The sequence below is a fragment of the Stenella coeruleoalba genome (assembly GCF_951394435.1).
Source record: "Stenella coeruleoalba genome assembly, chromosome: 7".
Lineage (NCBI taxonomy): Eukaryota > Metazoa > Chordata > Mammalia > Artiodactyla > Delphinidae > Stenella > Stenella coeruleoalba.
The window spans coordinates 66,391,219-66,410,760 of NC_137153.1; the positions used below are offsets into that span (position 1 = coordinate 66,391,219).

Here is a 19,542-nt window from a genome sequence, read left to right on the forward strand (position 1 = left end):
AACTGAGTCTTGAGGAGAATAAGTAACCAAGGCAAGTTTCCAGTTAGGAAGCAGCAAAATCTAGGGTTGAACCCTGGTCTGTTTGCCTCTAAAAATAGCAGGTGGGAGAGGTAGTATCTGTTACTATTTTTATTTTTGAAAGTGATTTATTGCAGTTTTAAGAAATAGAAACTTTATGTATGTGCATTGTAGGATAGAAGAATTGTAAGAGATTGAGAGGCAGGAAACAGACATTCAGTAGAGCATCAACACAGACGTAGAGGCTGGAGGGAGGGAAATGGTGGGCACTCGAGTGGAGTGGAATGGGCTGCCTGAAGGCTGATCTTAAGTTCTCAGACCTAAAAAATGTTTTTAAACGAGAAGAAAGAAAGACATTTAAATCTGCACAGGGAGATTTAAAACCTGTGTCAACACATCTGCAGGAGATTATTTCTAGGGTTTCTCCATTTGACCTTGGTGTCCTGCTTCTACTGAGCTTCTGTTCTGGGTTTCCCTCCTGCCCCTACATTATGATATGTCCACTCAGAGGTGAATGTACCAGCTCCTCAGAATACTGGTACTAATGTCTATCATTTATTTTCAACACATAGTTTTTGAACCCCTACTATAAGCCTGCCCTAGGTCATAACTGCCAACATAAATCAAATGGAGGCCCTGCCTCATAATTATGTCTTACTTGGGCCTCCCTCAAATGCCCTGTCAAATTATGAGCTCCTTTGAGGTTCATTTGTAATTTCCTGTAGTAGAGCAGAGTGGTTAAGGGAATGACTTGACGTCAGACAGACCTGAGTTCAAGTCTCAGTTCTACTCACTGTGAATTGTGGAAATGTGATCACACAGAGCTTCTGTAAGCCTCGGTTTCCTTCTCCATAAATTGGAGATAATGATAATATAAGTATACATGGGAAACACAGATTGGTTGCTACGTCTACTTTTTTTTGACAAGGAAAAACTATTTAAATTATGCATTCAATTCAATTGGTGTATTTCAAAAAGTGCAATATTTTTCTTCATTATCAATAAAAGGAGTTAGAAGTTAACTTCAAAGAAATAAGGAAATGACAAATTACCTGAAAAGTCACAGTCACATATGCATTCACTGCATCCTAGAGAAGAGGGGCAAGTTAGGTTCACCCACTTTCACGAGTTTCATCAAATACCAGACCTATTCATGGGTGGAAGAGAAAAGGCAAATTTTTTGAAGAAGTATGTTATTAAGTGAGGTATTTGCAATTCCTAAGAGTACCAGGTGGGGAGTATGTTTTCTAAACTAGATCTAGGAAGTACAATATGGACTCAATCTGTCCTCCTCCCCTCCAAAGGCTGTTCACTTATTAATGAATTAAAAAACAAACAAACAACAACAACAAAAAGATTAAAAAACAACAACAATTTCACACATACCACCAAAACAGAAAAATAAAACACTAAGGGGTCCCAGATTACTCTCCAGACAGGAACCAGTGGTTCTAGGCTCAACAGTTCAAGCCCAGAATTCATCTGTTACAAAGGCATCATGAACATGCCTTACTTCCAAACACAAAAATTTTTGTAACAATAAAACCAAAAACTAGTCCTGATCACTTTTCTAACATACTCAAATTTAACTAGTATTTAAACTGAGTCGGGAGAAGAAAGAAATCCATACTTACGGGCCAAGGGTGTGTGCAGAGCATTTGTCCTTGCCCTCATGCAAGGCTGAGACATTCAGCTGCTAAAGAAATAACTAGTCCTTTGTAGTCAGGCAGTTTATTATTTCCATAGACAGCAATAGCAAGATCCGCAAAGGTGCCAGCTCCCTGTGTCCTCTGCCCCACAAGACAGCACTAAAGCAAAAGGGGTCAGATAACAAGGCAACACGGGTGATAAGGAGCTCTGGTTCTGAGGAACCAGTTTTATTTATTTATTTATTAACATTTATTTATTTATTTGGCCGCGCTGGGTCTTAGTTGCAGCACGCGGGATCTTCGTTGCAGCATGTGGGATCTTTTGAGTTGTGACAAGCAAACTCTTAGTTGTGGCATGTGGGATCTAGTTCCCTGACCAGGGATCAAACCCGGGCCCCCTGCATTGGGAGCATGGAGTCTTAGCCACTGGACTACCAGGGAAGTCCCAGGAAACAGTTTTATACTAAGCAGTTTGAGTATTTCCTGCTAAGCAATTTTATGGCATGCAGCTGTACCCTAAAGTGTGGGGGAGAGAGGAGTTTCAAGGCAGAAGCCCTTATATCTTACCAGAATCTGGGAGGCAGTAAGAAATTGTCTCATAACAGCCTCGAGCAAAGATAAAAAGGAGGGTGAGAAATGGCCTTGTAGCAGCTCCTCCCAAGCCTCCCATTCTCTCATGTTCTGAGAGGATTATGGGGCATTTTACCAAGACTTAGGTCTCCTGAGGTGAAGCCTTGTCCATGTGGCCTATATGGATATTTGCAAGGACAACTGCACAGAGCAGTTTCCCTACAACTTCACCCCCTAACCTTTCACATCACCAGTCAAGAACTCTCTTTAGAAACATAGGCCACCCCATCAGATATCCTAGTTATACAAATCCTTTTAATTTGTCCTGGGGAACAGAGATACAACAATCGATTAAACTTAGAGCAATTGCTATAGTCTGTGAATAGGGCTGTGAATAGGTAAAAAGAAATCGGATCGGGTTCGAGAAAGTTGATCTTGTTCTACTGTCTGGCGTGGCAGCTGTTAACTCCTGCAGTCAGCAGCTGCTGGGAAGTTTCTGAGAGGTCTTAGATTAAGATTCCCTATCGGCCAATGGTCAAGTTGGAAGTGACAGTCTGCCTTAAAAACTAGCCAGGCCGCCCGCCCGCGCGTCCCTCGGTCCCCCTGCAGCAAGCAGTCCCTTCGACCGTCCGACCCAGAGGCGCCGGCCGAGCCCGAGGTCTGGGCTCTTGCTCCCTGGCGGAGGGATCCGCGGCGGCTGAGGAGGCGGCGCTGAGCCTAGACGGAAGAGGCAGCTACCGCGGTGGCGGCGGCGGCTGCGGCGGCGGTGGCGACGGCGGCAGCGGCGACGGCGGCAGCGCATAAAGGGGCAGCCGCCGGGTGATGCGGTGACCTCTGCGGCAGGCTCAGGAGCCGAGTGGGCCACGGCTCCAAGTCCGTCCCGCCGGAGCCGCGCTCCGGAACTCCCCATCTTCTCCTGCCGACCCGCGATCACCGAGGCAGCCTCGCGCGCCCTCTCCCCTTCCCCGTCCCTCCCCTGCCCCTGTTCCCGCCCCGGGGGGCCGCCTCCACCCGCCTCCCGCGATGGCTTTGAAGAGAATCCACAAGGAATTGCACGACCTGGCGCGGGAGCCCCCCCAGCACCGTGTTCAGCAGGTCCCGTTGGAGATGATATGTTCCATTGGCAAGCTACAATAATGAGGCCAAATGACAGTCCCTATCAGGGTGGAGTATTTTTCTTGACAATTCATTTCCCAACAGATTACCTATTCAAACCACCTAAGGTTGCATTTACAACAAGACTTTATCATCCAAATATTAACAGTAATGGCAGCATTTGTCTTGATATTCTACGGTCAAAGTGGTCTCCAGCACTGTTTCAGGAGTACTTTTGTCCATCTGTTCTCTGTTGTGTGATCCCAATCCGGATGATCCTTTAGTGCCTGAGATTGCTCGGATCTACAGAACAGATAGAGAAAAGTACAACAGAATAGCTCGGAGGCTTCCCTGGTGGCGCAGTGGTTGAGAGTCCGCCTGCCGATGCAGGGGACACGGGTTCGTGCCCCGTACCTGCCGCGGAGCGGCTGGTCCTGTGAGCCATGGCCGCTGGGCCTGCGCGTCCGGAGCCTGTGCTCCACAACGGGAGAGGCCACAGCAGTGAGGGGCCCGCGTACCGCAAAAACAAAAAAAAGCTCGGGAAGGGACACAGAAGTATGCGATGTAATTAAAGAAATTATTGGATAACCTCTGCAAATAAAGATAGGGGAACTCTGAAAGAAAGTCCTTTTGATTTCCACTTGACTGCTTTCTATGAGCCCAGGCCTCACCTTCCCCTGTGCACGTTTACCTGATACAGCAGTGTTGCGTGTTGTACATACTTGGAACAACAAACTAGAAATACTGTACTTCGGTACCAACATTGTCTCCTAGCAGAGAAGTGTGTGTGTGACAAGCCAGTTCTCCAGGCATAACCTAGGTGTGAGACTAAAAGCTTTCCTTATTGACTTAAATTTGGATAACGGCAGAGTGAGGGGTGATGGGTATGGTGTGTGCTTGGATGGGGAAGGAAAGCTCCACTGACCTGTAGGAGATTGTTTTTTAAGTGAAATCCCATTAAACTCAAAACAGTTATGAAAAGCAAGGTGAAGAACATGAAGCTGTTTCTGTATTCATTTTATTCCGAAGGACTTAACGATTTAGGTGAAAGTTATGACCAATCAGATTAAACTCTACCTACATCCTGTATTTTAAGGTCTAAGTTTAACTGGTCAACATTTAAATGGATTGGAGCTATTAGTAAGTAAAGTGTGATGGGCTTTGTTTCCAACTCTTTTACATCTCCCCACCCTTCAACCTTCGTCCTTCAGCCCCTCTTTCTCTCTTCCATATTCTTTGGTTTGTATGCGGTTTCTCAGTTAATACATAGCTAATAGCTCTTATTTTTCTTATGTTTTTAACTGCTTAGGTCTATCTGGATGTAAGGGTGAAAATTCATTCAATGGAAATACTTGTGTATATTTAAAGACCCAATTGCTCCTCTGGAGCTTGAACGTTCAAGAATGATTAATCTGTGTAATAAGCTGATTACTACAGTCATTACATAAACAAACAAACAAACAGACAAACTAGCCAGATGCTCTGCAGATCAGAGCTGAAAGAGATGAATGGCCCCAGTCCCATCCCTCCCCAGCAGTTAAGGTTGTCCTGTGCTAGCTACCGCACCCAAGTGCTTGGCATCAGTCCCCACAGCAATCATGTCACCCTTTCGCCAGTTGTCCCCATGTCTTAGTCACACCATATGCCCAGACTTGTTCCTAGGTGGCTCAGTAGCTTCTTCCTTATACCACCTAGAACATCTACAGTCCTCTGATATGTGGGCAACACCAGAAGCACTTTAGAGTTGTCATCTCACATCCATGATCATTATCATCATTATCCAGAACCGCCCAAATCTAGCAAGCTTAGCTGGGCAGCAAAAGGACATGGAGTTAGAATCTCCCACCTCCTGGCTCTTCTTTGATACACACAAACTCCAGTATCCCAGTATCCCAGGAGGTAGACTTGGGAGGAAAAGAGTGAATGAGTTAATTACACAGTCCTCGTGCCAAGACCAGCCAGGTCCAGTGCCCCAGACTATGGGAACCCAAATTCCCTTTGCTACTTGACTGCGTAGTTGGCAGTTTGGGTATGTGTGCCAGGCTTCCTTTGCCTCAGGTGCTGGAATCACTGGAGCTTATTTTTAGGCCCGGTTCTGACTTGTAGATGGATTGCTGCCCTGTGCAATAGTATATTCAGGTGGCTATGGTCCTTACCTGGGAAGCTCAGGTCAAATCAGCTTGCTTCCATCGATGTTCCTCCTCCAAGAGTCCTTTTCCATAGGCATTCACACAGGTCACAGAGTGCATGGGTCTTGTGCAATCTTATGCCCCGTTTGGCCCCTCTGAGCTGAGACTTGATCATCCAACTTTCCTGCTGCCAAGTACCAGACTACACTGCTAGCCATAAGTCAATGAAAATGCCATGAGTCAATGAAAATGCAACAAGGCATATTTCGGGAGGCATTTTTAGAGCAAACATCACAACTTAAACTATGCTCAATGAGCAGAGTTCCCTTTTCCATGCATAGTTTTACAGTTTTCTTTAAAGCTGCACAGCTGTACCATTCCAGTACATTCCTGTATAGAGGGCCCCAAGACCACACCCCAGGTTCAGTGATTCGCTAGGAGGACTGACAAAATTCAGCACATAGTTGTACGCACAGCTAAGATTCATTACAGTGAAAGGATACAAAACAAAGTCGGCAAACGAAAAAGGCATATGGTGCAAAGCCTAGAGAAAACCAGGCACAAGCTTCCAAGAGTCCTCTCCCAGTAGAGTCACACAGGACAGCTTAATTCCCCCATCAACAAGTTGTGCCAACACATGTGAAATATTACCTCCTGGGGAAGCTCATTAGAGACAGTGCCCAAGGCTTTTATTGGGAGCTGGTCATATAGGCACATTCTGCCTAACACATACCAAAATTCCAGACTCCCAGGAGGAAAGCAGGTATCTAGCATAAACCGCACTGGTTGTACAAACAGTTTAAGTACAATGAACCACTCTCATCAGTTCTGTGAATGGTGGGAACCCTCCCCAAAACACATCCTAGACACCAGGCCAACCTGTAAGCAGGACTTTCCACTGATAAGCAGGCTCTTGGCCCTTGGCCAAGGCATCTTTACAGCAAAAGTATTATCAGTAGGACCTCCTGCAGCAGGGTGAGAGCAGCCTGCAGTACTGATCTCAGTTATGCCCTTTCGGGGTCCTTTACTTAGCCAATTAAAACAAGTACCACTAACTATACAGATCTATCTGAAAAAGCCAGTTGATATCATCCTTAAGCTTCTGATTAACTTTTTTTTTTTTTTAACCTAGCCCAAGACATCAATTCAGGCACAGCCACAAAGTTGAAGCTGACCTGAAAGCTTTCCAGGGCTGAGGCAGTATGATAGTTGGGGCACACAGACAAGTACAGTCCCAGAGATTGCAAGTGGTAACCATAGAAACAAAGAGTTCACAAATGTTGGGGCATGCCAAGCAGGACATACATTAGTCAGGCAGCACAGGCTATCAGGGCCCCATGTGGCCTTGTACTGTCAGACCTCCCACTCTGGGTTCTCAGTCCAGTCCAAATTATGCAGTTCAGTCCTTGATTTCAGAGGGACTGCCTGAGGCAAGTCAGTTCCAAACAGTTTTACTTGTCTATAACAACAGTTCAACAGCTTCACTAGTGTGGACAACATCTATAGGTGTTCTGCAAGCAAGTGCTGGGGTCACCCCCTGCCATCTCAGTGCTGGTAAGGTGTGAGCCTAGGCTCAGCAACCAGTTTAATTCAGAGAACTCGCAGCTTGAAAGGAACAGTTCTGAAAAACAAAGATCATTAATGCCCTTCCCCCCCTGCCTCCCCATCCCCAGGTGCTGGGGTTTTACTTTTTCCTGCATCATTACAAAATCAGTTGTGTCCTGTTCAGCAATGATAACAACATTTTTTCAATTATCCCCTACTCTCATCTAGACCATTCACCTGGAAAAGTTGTATGCAAAAGGCATAAAAGCATTTTCACAGAAAAACATTTTTGTATAATTTAACCAGAAAGACCCATCATATTCGAAATGGGTCAGAATGAAATCTTAAATTTTTAAAAGATAATTATATTGGGCTTAATAACCTGCCATGCCTTTTGTCCTAATCATTTATCCAGGGAGCAGCCTAGAAAAGATCAGTCCCTTTCCGGGGACAGCTGCATTTAATAATCAAACTGCCTTACTAAGGTGTGTATACCAGGAAAAAGGTGAGGGGCATGGAGTCAGGCTATCAGACCGCCATTGCAAACTGCAACTAATTTAGAAAGCTGAATACAAGTCAACAGCAGTGAGACGACCCTGAAATGGGGTCCAGAGTCTGACTTGTTAGTAGTGGGTGGAGGTGTCACACTCCCTAGCTTTTGCAGGAATCCTATTAGGAATGCATTCAATCTCTGTATCAGAAATATAGAGCTGATCAGCAGCTCAATCTCACACGGCCCCATCAGAAATAAGCTCTTTTCTGTGGGCATTTGTGACCCAGATGGTCCAGGCAGCATCCATGATGTTTCCACAATTTAGCCCACAGAGAAGTGTCTTAAATGTGTAACTATTCCAGAACCTAAGTTTTATTTTTTGAGCAGAAATTCGTCAGCTTTTAGTTTGGCACAGCTAGTGCTGAGGCTGAAATAGCCCAGACCAGGTTTCAGCTTAGAGTCAGGTCTAGGCAATTAAGCGTCAGGATTCCAAAAAAGCCAGCAGCTTTTCTTTAGCAGCATATTCAAAGCCCAGATACTACAAGGCCAGAGAGCCATGTTCCAAGTCCAACTGACAAGTGAGGCTTTATGACACCCTTTTTATCTTGTCAGCCTTAGAGTCCAAACAGACCCACCCAAAAATATGCACATCAGGCTGGAAAATCATCAGGCTTTATGGATCAGACATCTGATTTTAGAAAAGCTCATTAGCGACTCAAATCTGCTTTGTAAAACTCCAAAAGTGTATTTCTATCTGGAGAGTGCTTCTCTTTCCATGTTGTTTCATTTTTTTCCAGAAGTTACAATAGGCAAAAAGTATAACAAATATCATCAGTTACAGAGACTGGCTTTGTTTTCAACACTCAAAAAAGAAAAAAAAATTTCAATCCACCCACCAATGGCAAAAAGCAAGTATTTATTTCTGTGTCCCACTAACACTTTTTCTTTGCAGCTTTCCCTGACTGAGATGATCCCTGTAGCATTTATGAAATTATAAGCATATAATATTTTCCATCAATTTTTATCCTACCTCCAGATGCAAAAGCCGCAAAGCACAAAGCTATTTCAACACAGCGCACCCCCCTCAACCTTTAAATGGAAATTTACTCAACCCTCTACCAGTAAATTTAACATTTACAGGATTAACATTAGAGCTACCAAGGAAGCCTTGCAGCTGGAATTGGGGGCAGGAGAGGGAGGATAGGGCTACTGTACCAGTGATGGTAACTAGGCTAAAGAAATGGCCTAGTGTTTTCTTTCCTTTTCCCCCTCTGGTTTGCTCTGCTGCAGCCGTGGGAACTGACCTAACTTTTTTTTCCTTCCACTTGGAAAAAAGAGCAATACAAACTTTTAGTATTTCTGGGTCATCCAAACTCACCTTTGGGAATTTTGGGGCCCTTCTCCTCCCACATGAAGGAGAGAACAAAATACAAAAAGGCATCACCTTTTCCCCCTCACTTTAGCACATTTTAGCACAGGCTGCACTTTTGCCCCTCACTTCAGCCAGCACAGCCAGAAAGAGCCAGGAGACCCAGCAAGCCAACTCTCCCGGAGTTGGATCTATCATTTTCAAATTCCACAGGTAACTTCCACCTCTCAGAAAATACTGCTGTTTCATCCCGTGAATGACTCAATAGCCAGCATAGTTAATACTAAAGATGTGTTATCCCTCACTCCTTCACCTTTACTTTTCTCAAGCTGCTTTTGCCATATTTCAGTGAGTCAGAGTTGGGCTAGCAAATCCCATTTCTGACACCAACTGAGTTAGGGGTCCTCAAGACCACCCTCCCCCAAGGTCTGATGATTTACTAGGAGGACGGACAATGTTCAGCATATAGTTGTACTCACAGCTAAGATTTATTACTGTGAAATGATACAAAACAAGACAGCAGATAGAAAAGGCACATGGAGCAAGCACATTAGAGCCCAAGGCTTTATTGGGGGACTGGTCATGTAGGCACCTTCCGCCTAACACATACCAAAATTCCAGACTCCCAGGAGGAAAGCAGGTATCCAGCATAATCCACACTGGTTGTATAAACATTTTAGGTACAATGAGCCACTCTTATCGTTCTGTGGATGGTGGGAACCCTCTCCAAATCACATCTCAGACACCGGCAAAAGGCCAACCTTGTAAGCAGAACTTCCTAAGGATAAGCAGGCTCAGATCTGCTATGTTAACTCTTTCCTACACAGCCCCATTGACCTTTAACTTAGCTGGCATATCCATGAGGCTTAGGCATCCTTAGGAGCTGTAGTGTACCCAGGCCCCCAAGAAGCCTAAGGTGATAGCATAGATCCTGCATCTGAGATAGCCACATCTTCCTAGTAATTATGTAGCTGTGAGATTCCACTAATGCCCGGTGTGGTAGGTTGAATAACAGCCCCCAGAGATTTCCAGGTTCTAATCCCTGTAACCTATGAGTGTTAATTTATGTGGTAAAAGGGATTTTGCACATGTGATCAAGTTAGGGATCCTGAGATGGGGATTAGCTGTTTGGGCCCTAAATGTAATCACAAGTGTCCTTAACAGAAAGAGGCCAGAGGGAGATTTGACTATAGAAGAGGAAGTAGGAGATGTAATGATGGAAGCAAGAGGCTGAAATGATGTAAGGAAGGGGTCATGAGCCAAGACCCTCCAGAAACTGGAAAACGCAAGGAAACTGATTCTTCCTTAGAACCTCTAGAAGGAAGGCAGCTGTGCCAACACCTTTATTTCAGTCTACTGAAATGCATTTTGGACTTCTAGCTTTCAGAACTGTAAGATAATTTTGTGTTGTTTTAAGCTACTAAGTTTGTGGTACTTTGTTACAGCAGCAATAGAAAAGTAATATACCAAGTCTTACTTCTTTCCTGGATATACCATTTCCATTTCATAATGCATGCTTTCTAGGCAATACCCACTTTGTTGACATTTTTATTTTTGACCCATTCCAGAATGGGCAGGTCAGAGAATAACATCATGTGCTATTGCTTAGTTAGCTTCTCAGGGTCCACCAGCACTCAACAACAGGCCAATAATTACCCCTCAAATGGAGTATACCAGGCAGTGGTGTTAGAAAAATGCTGTGTCCAAAACCCTAGTGGGCACCACTGCCTAGTGCCACAGATGCAGTCTACTGCAAGCACTGTCAAGCACTGATATTTGAAGCTCAAAAGGCTCATTAGAACTAGCCTGTCGAAATAGGAGGGCAGTCTGTATAGCCTTCTAGATAGTTTCCTTATGTATCTTCTTACTACCACTTCCATAGTCAGTATAGTTATCTGCTCATCCCCTCTCCTCCCTTCGCCTGGCATCCTGTCCTGCTCTACTGGTATCACATAACTGGGCTGAAAGATCCAGGTGGGCTCCTAGTTGTATACTCATCCCACTAGCACTGTTTAATTTGTGTCATTTCCCCACTGGGAACATTCCTAATAATCAAGAGAAGTATTATACATACGCAACACATCTGTTCCCACAATACATTCAGAGGTATCAGTTACAACCACTTGGGTGTGTGAACTTTTCACTGAATAAAAGATAATACAGACAAGTTTCAAGGGCCACAATGGTATGGCCTCTTTTACCATAGATAAGGTCAACTTTTGGCAGGAGTTACACGTCGGACAGGACATGGTTTTTTCTATGACTGCTGGAGGACTTCAGTGTGGTAAATTCACCTTCATTGTCCCCAAACTTGTTTTTTTGGCAAGAAGCCTCTATATTGTCAGTGTTTACTAGTCACACCTGCTGGCAAGCATCTGCTAACACTGCAATAATGCCATCAACACAGAAACTTTAGATTTGTCAACCAACAGACACTATTTACACAGGAAACACTTTGGACATCAAAAAGCTTTTCTCTAACACTTTATAAGCATTCATAGCACAAAAAAGTAACGTATCATATAAATTATACATTTTTACAATTAAATTGTAAAAATGGCTCAGAGCCATTAATTTGGCTCAGAGCCTTAATTTTTAATTTGATTTAAACATTGCTTTTAGTCTGATGACAACACCAATGGTGCAGAGTTCTGGAGATATGTTCAAAGCAGCACTCACCTGCAGCTTTTCTTCGGTTCCAGAGTCTCCGAGGCAGTCAGTAGTGTTTTGTCAAATGCAAACTTTAGGTTCTTCTCTGAGAATGCAGAACACTGCATGTATTCGACAGCCTTCAGGTCACAGAACAGCATTTCAGCAGTCTGCGGAGGGAGAGGTTTCTGTGTTCTTGGCAAGCTTCTCGATAATAGAGGGTATCACATTTCTGAGATCAGTTTTGGCTCCAACAAATAAGGAGTCTTCAAACAATGGTGAATTATCTCAGGTACCCACTTTTCTTTCACATTTCCAAATAAGGGCTGAAGACCACTGAAAAAGACTAGAAATATATGTTTGTGGATAGCTGAGGGGTTGTTCTGTCAAATCTTTCTTGTCCTGCAGGATCAAAAAGTCCATAAGTGTATGGCTCTCACCAGTTACTGACTGCATAGTTGTCAGAAACCATGGAACGTATTCAGACATTAACTTATTGTTGTATAGCATATCAAGACACATCTTACCAACAACACCATCACTCACAACACAAATTGTCTGCATTGCTGAAATATTTTTTACTCCACTGGAAATAGTCCAAATATAATTCGGTACACGGGCCTCTCACTGTTGTGGCCTCTCCCGTTGTGGAGCACAGGTTCCGGATGCACAGGCTCAGCGGCCATGGCTCACGGGCCCAGCTGCTCTGCGGCATGTGGGATCCTCCCGGACCGGGGCATGAACCCATGTCCCCTGCAACAGCAGGCGGACTCTCAACCACTGCGCCACAAGGGAAGCCCCCCCTTTCTGCCAACTTCTGCTTGTCATTCATTCCCATCTCACTGCAACATACCAACTAATATCTGTTTTCCCAAACCTCACTCATAGACTACATCTTGAAAATGACTCCATTCTCCGAGGCGTGGAAGAAAGAAGGCCCAACTGACCTCCCTCTCAAGGCAGACAGTTGTTGGTAGATGCCAGCTGGAAACTCAGCTGGGGCTGCTGGCCAGAAGCCTCAGTTCTCCTCCATATGGGTTTATTTGGGATTCCACACAGCAGCAGCTTAAGTCCAAGGAAGAGCATTCAAAGAGGACAGGCTTTGAGGTAGTCTACCATTGAAGCTAATGCCAAACCTATTCCTTTGATATAAGGATCAGATATGAATTATTTGGTTCAGAAGTGCATGATGCCAGGACAGCTCAAAGAGAAAAATATTGTTTCATAAAATTGTTAAACCTAAATACCAAAGGAAAAGTTATACCTGATTTTGAAACATGTGTTTTAACAACGCAGCCTGAGGAAAGGTGCCAACCAACCTCCACCTTTTAAAGGTGAAGGTGAATGAATTCTTCTGGTCCCAAGATGGGTTGGTAATCAAGACCATGAGGAAAGAACAAACTAAACTGGAGGGTTAAAAGTCTAAAAAATGATGGGGGTCAGTTTAATGTAATTTGTCTTAAGGGCCATAGGAATGACCCATTTTTTACAGGTGGGAGGCCTGCACTACCTTAAGCCTGAGAGATAGCCTACCAGAAAAGAGAAGTGGCAAAAGGCCTGTGGATTTCCACGAATGAGGAAGAGTCCCTAAATGACCAGTTGGTGGTGAAGTTCCTCCTGGTGGTGAGATATTTTGGCTGTAGACACTGTAGAAAGTATTGGCCCCAGGAGGGAGAAATGAAAAAGCTGGTCACAGGGTCTACAGAATATCCTGGAGGAACTAACTCTAGGGATCGTGGTTTCAGAAAAAGAAGGGCCCAAGAGGCGAGGGACAGGACTGAGTCTGGCACCAAGTGACCTCCGCACGCACCAACACTCCGCTGGGCCCCGGCATCCGACCTCCAGAGAACTGCGAGCTTGGGGATCAAAAACCCAGGCAGGAGGCAGGGAGACACAAGAGGGAAGAGATATGGGGATATATGTATATGTATAACTGATTCACTTTGTTATATAGCAGAAACTAACACACCATTGTAAAGCAATTATACTCCAATAAAGATGTTAAAAAAAAAAAAAAAAACTTGCCAAAATGTCACCCCCTGCCTCCAAAAGCAGATTAAAGAAGGGAGTGTCCAGAAATCAGGATGAAGAAAACTACTTAGAGAAGCCCCTTCTCCTATCAGTGGACCACCAGGATTTATCTGGGTAATGAAATGATAATAGGCCTTTTTGTCATCTTCTTTTTATAATTTATCCATTTAAATTTCAGTCAACATTTTAAAAATATCCAATCAGAATGACAGGCGTTTCCAGAAGTATCAGTTTTTTAAATCCTCACCCTTTTACAAATGTGAAAACTGAGGCTCAGTATGGCTACCAAGGAATTCTCCTAAATCATTGAAACTGTAAATCTGGGACCTAAGTCTAAATCAGTTTCTCATTTTATCTTGGCTAACTTCTTAAAGTTCTGTTTAAGGACACGGGGAGGGAGAAGGGTAAGCTGGGAGGAAGTGAGAGAGTAGCATGGACATATATACACTACCAAATGTAAAATAGCTAGTGGGAAGCAGCTGCATAGCACAGGGAGATCAGCTCTGTGCTTTGTGACCACCTAGAGGGGTGGGATAGGGAGTGTGGGAGGGAGACGCCGGAGGGAGGGGATATGGGGTTATATGTATACATATAGCTGATTCACTTTGTTATACAGCAGAAACTAACACAACATGGTAAAGCAATTATACTCCAATAAAGATGTTAAAAAACAAAACAAAACAAAAACCCGGCAGACTTGCAGCGTTCGCAGCTCGCTGAACGTGACAGCAGGCATACTGCAGCATACGCGAACACGAACGAAAACTGCCACGTCCCAGTGGTCTCCGCACCTCTTAACTGCCTGGTTCCAGATCCTTCACCTGAACCAGGCGCCGGGAAGTAAGAAAACTTGGGCTTGTGTGTCCCGACCTCGGAGAGGAAGGTAGCAGGACAAAATGAACCAGTATCGAGTATGCCATTTGAAAGATTTTTCCAGGGTGGGGGGTGGGGGAGTAGATTGACAGCGCACGCGCATAAAGAGCTGGATGCCGATCCTCCAGACTGCCCATGGCCTCACGTGACCCAAGGAATGCGAGCACCATTAAGCCGGGCCCAAGCGAGTCACGTGGGTCAACTGACTGCCTAAGCCACTCCGATTCTTCCAGGTCCGCTCCGCGCAGCACAGAAGCTAAATCCACAGCCCGGAAGCTTCTTGCACTTTGGAGCGGGACTTGGTCGTCACAGAACGGGGAGACACTCAGACAGGAAAGAGGAACTGATGCCCAATTACCCGCGGGATGCCTTTGGGGAGAGACCTCTGGAGTCAACGCCCTCCCTTGGAAATAGGTTTCCGTGCCCGCGCGCGGGGCATATGGAGCGGGGACATAAGAGGCGTGGCCTTGGTGCTGCGCTGGATCCGAGAGCTCGCGTCGTGTGAAGGGACTCCCTTAAGGCTCACGGCCCTACAGCCTCTGTCAAGTGGGAAGGTACTGGGCGGGCTTAAAAGCCCTTGCTTAGGCCCCTTAAGCAACGACTGAGTTGTAAGCTTCAGGGAGCACAAGTGCCATGTGTTGGAGGCACCAGTGTGGAGCATCTTCTGTCCCTGCTGGTGTGAGCGTTCAGATGGGAAACCTGAACAGGAACATTCACAGGAATGCTTGGACCAAGCCCATCTTGGGCTGAAATTGAGAAATTTGGAAGTGCAGGTGCACCCTGGTTCCATTCACTGTGTCAAAGGCAGCCTTGTTTTTGTACTTAAACACCCTTCAGGGTGTGCAATTTAGGTCTTCTCTGCTGCCAGAGGCAGATGGCACAACGTGCAAACGTTCAGCAAAGGTAAATTGGATTTTCTCAACTGCCTGAAAGCATCTCACTGCCAGGCCCAATGGGACTTTCTTCTATAGTGTTCTCAACTAAGAAAGATTAGCCCAGTCCTAATGCTGGTCAGTGGATTTGGGCAGACTCTTAATTGCTGTTTCCTATTTCAAGCTATATTATACTTTGGTAAAAAGACTCAATTTCAATGCTACAAAACTCTGATTTCAGCTTATTTGAAAACCTAGTGGTTCTAGTCCCAGGTGTTTTCTTTGTTTTGAGGGGCAGTGAGGATAAAAGGAACGTGATATTGATGGTTATAAGACAAAAATATTGTTTATACACAAAACTTCTGAATTTGCCCTACACTAGCACACAGTTGGGAATATTCCTAACACAGTATACAATATCAGGCTTTAACTCTACTTAGGAGGCAAAGCGACATGACTGATTAGAGGAGCAGTAATATACATAATGATACTGACATGGATAAAATGTCTATAATTACTGTCTAGATGACTCATCTCCCATGATCCCTCAAAGCCATTTCACTAGATTTTTCCCTCCATCAATCCATAGATCACTTTCTTCTCCCTGACATGCTTTCTTGACTTCCAGGACACCCATTCTCTTGGTTTTCTCCTACTTCACTTCCTGCTCTTTCTCAGTTTTTTGCTGATTCTCTTTAATATTGCACCTGTTCAGATGTTCCATTGATGGACTGCTGATGTTTGGAAGGTTCATAAAATTAAGACACATAATTCATAAACTTTTTTTATTCTGTAATATAATTTTTCTTGCCCTTATTTAGCATTACTAATTATGTTATTATAATTAATACTTTAATATTACTTAGGTTCTACTGACAGTAATAATCTAAATCAGGGGTCAGCTAACTACAGCCATGGGCCAAATCTGGTTTACCAACTTTTTGTAAATAAAGTTTCATTTCAATATAGCTATGTCCATTTATTTATGTATTGTTTGTGGCTGGTTTTGAGCTATAACAGCAGAGTTGAGTAGTTGTCCTAGAGACTGACCCACAAAGTTTAAAATACTATTTATTATCTAGAGCTTGGCAGAAAAAGCTTGCCAACCCCTGACCTAAATGACTAAAAATGTAAAATGTAATTGTGTTCTAAGTGTATAGATTTTAATATATTTTCCCCAAGTGTAAATTAAATTACTGTAAACATTTTTTACTTATTTTCACACATTTTTAAGAAGTTACTTTTCTTCTAATGTTTTCCGAATTATCTTCCAAAATTAAAAGGCAAAATGTGTTATAATTAAAGAATATAAAGATTTTAAGTCAAAATTATTTAGAGTTAAACAATCTTAATTTTTGGCAAATGTAATTAAACCTTACTAAATATTGTTATAAAACTAATATGATTTTAGTGTTTGTAGTCCATCCAGTTGCCAATGTTAGTAGTCAGCATCATATTTTGTGTATATTAGGTCTTGACATTCATACAAAGGACTTTAAAGATAATATGAATTGTTTAATATTCTTGTTTCTCAGCCACAGCTGTTGCAGATACTGTGCTAATAACCTAATTCCTGAGTAATTCTGGAACCACTCATTGAAATATAAAGAGAAGCAAGAAATCAATTCTCCACACTGTTAATGTAACTGTGCTATGTAAGAATCCCTTGCATTAATGCTATCTGAAAGGATGTGACAAAGTAATTTGTTACCTTCTCCTACTTAAGTGCTTCTGCTACTCAAAACCTTTCCAGTCTCTGAAGCAATATCCATCTATGACGTTGGCCATGCACAACCGAGGAGGCTTCTTAGCATTTGGACACAATGTCATTTTCTTTTGAGGACACACAGCTAGAGATATGCTGGGGTGTTTATCTCCTGGGGCCTAAAGGGTAGCAGAACATACCACCCCAAAATATGCCACTTTGGCATCAGGATTTTTTTTTGCTGAAGACAATTGAGAAAAAGCAGATATAAGGAAAGCTTTCTGCCCTCCCCCTATTTGCCTAAAAGCAGGACATAAATTCATTAACATGTTCCCCCTCTTCTCTCTACCAGGAAGGACAAAAGTTAATTACTGGAGACAACTCTAGATGCTTTTTCAGCCCAGAGACAGCACCAGAGGAATCTCCATAACACATCTTACCTGCCATTAGTTCCCCTATATATTTGCCTTCCCACAATTTGCTGCCCTAGAAACTCAAAAGTCTTTTCCTTTGCCTTGTCATTTATCTAAAAATTTATTGTTCTTTTTTAAGATGCTACATAGGCCGAGTTCTAACACTCTTTTGAGTTTCTCATCTCCGAGTTGCTCCCATGTGTTTGTGTGATGCATACATTAATAAACTATTTTTTAATAAATTTATTATTTATTTATTTATGGTTGCATTGGGTCTCCGTTGCTGCACACAGGCTTTCTCTAGTTGTGGCCAGCGGGGGCTACTCTTCGTTGTGGAGCGCCGGCTTCTCATTGCGGTGTTTTCTCTTGTTCTGGAGCACGGGCTCTAGGCACGGGCTTCAGTAGTTGTGGCTCACAGGCTCTAAAGCACGGGCTCAGTAGTTGTGGCACACGGGCATAATTGCTCCGCGGCATGTGGGATATTCCCAGACCAGGGCTCGAACCCGTGTCCCCTGCATTGGCAGGTGGATTCTTAACCACTGCACCACCAGGGAAGCCCAATAATAAACTCTTTGTTTTTCTCTTAGTCTGTCTTGTCAGTCTAAATACAGGGCCCCAGCCAGAGAACCTAAGATGCCTAGAAGGAAAAGAAAATTTTTTCCTCCCCTATAGGCCTTAGCAGTTTAACATGTTTCTGAAATGTGGTGGCCACTACAGTGCAGGGTCCTCTTGCCCAGGTCAAAGAGTAAATACTGCCTTGTTGGGTACCTATGAAAGCCCTAAGCAGGCCACATCCTTTCAACAGACCATGGAGTACAAATGTAACCATGGTAAAAACATGGCCATTGGAAAAAAATGAAAGCCCATATTAACCTCAGCAACTCCCTTACGCTGCTGTTAAAGTCACCCTGTTCTGACTCACAAGCCTCCACGTTTCCTTCTTCTGGGGATGCCAGGAACTATTTGATGACAGGAATCTTCTACTAAATTGTCTACATATATGACTAATTACTTGATGCATTATCACCAAAAGCCTATAGCCTTTAAGAGGGCATACCATAGAAAGGATGCATTTAGAGTACCCAGCTAATTGCCAAAAGAAGGTATGTGCAAAAGGAAGACATATCTTCACATTAAATGGACCCAAGACTTCTCCACATATATTTTAATGAATTTAACTCCTTGCTAACTTTTCAGTAATTGGAAATATAATAGTGTAATTCCACACTATTCAAAGGAAGCCTAAATTAAAGGCCAGGGATCGCAGAACTTGAAATAAAGAATCTCAGTCTAGCTGGAGGCACTTAATAAATACTAAATTTAAACGTGTGTAACTGAAAGCACCTTGTTTTAACATGTAAAGTACATAATATAATTTTCCCCTCTAAAAAAGGGTGTGGAATGCTACAAATGTATTATAGCTTGTTAAATTAAAAATAAATGTGTGGGGACTTCCCTGGTGGCACAGTGGTTACGAATCCGCCCGCCAATGTAGGGGACATGGGTTCGAGCCCTGGTCCAGGAGAATCCCACAGGCCGCGGAGCAACTAGGCCCGTGCACAACTACTGAGCCTGTGCTCTAGAGCCTGCGAGCCACAACTACTGAGCCCATGTGCTACAACTACTGAAGCCCATGCACCTAGAGCCCATGCTCCACAACAAGAGAAGCCACTGCAATGAGAAGCCCGCGCACCGCAAAGAAGAGTAGCCCCTGCTCGCCGCAACTAGAGAAAGCCCGCGCGCAGCAACAAAGACCCAACGCAGCTATAAATAAATAAATTCATTAATTAAAAAAAATATATATCTTGCCTGCCTTGAAGGTGGTAGAGCACTAGGCAGAAGAAGCCAGGTTCCTTGAATAAATTCATGGAGTAAGACCCCACCGATCCGTGTTAGACTATAATGTGAACAATAAATAAAACTTTATGGTGCTGAGCCCCCTAAAATTTAGGGTTATTTGCAACACTAGTTTGCATGAATATCACACAATTAATTACAAACTTTATAGAATTGTTGTCAGGAGTAAAGAAAAATAATCTTGCCTAAGAACAAAATCTCCTGATCTAGACAGATGGGTGTCACATCAATGAGTCCTCTTTTCTCTGATAAATGTTTCATTAATGAATCATAT

At 43.6% G+C, this 19,542-nt stretch overlaps 1 protein-coding gene and 1 pseudogene across 7 annotated transcripts in view; one reads left to right on the forward strand and one right to left on the reverse strand.

The window, feature by feature from the left end:
- The window catches only part of KDM4C (lysine demethylase 4C), a 451,309-nt gene that overhangs the window by 422,620 nt on the left and 9,147 nt on the right, over window positions 1-19,542 (reverse strand). For 2 of the 6 annotated variants that reach the window (XM_079925526.1, XM_079925521.1), the window contains exons 1-2: window positions 1,653-2,078; window positions 1,071-1,165 (exon numbers count right to left, since the gene is read on the reverse strand). The gene's annotated coding sequence lies outside the window, so the exon portion shown is untranslated. Of the gene's footprint in view, window positions 1-812; window positions 866-1,070; window positions 1,166-1,652; window positions 2,079-5,488; window positions 5,574-11,547; window positions 11,998-19,542 lie in introns of those variants that run through there. The other 4 variants (XM_079925524.1, XM_079925522.1, XM_079925523.1 and 1 more) reach the window with 4 other exon arrangements.
- Window positions 3,261-3,846, forward strand: LOC307189021 (ubiquitin-conjugating enzyme E2 D2-like; annotated as a pseudogene). Its single transcript has one exon. The product of its transcript is annotated as a ubiquitin-conjugating enzyme E2 D2-like (transcript).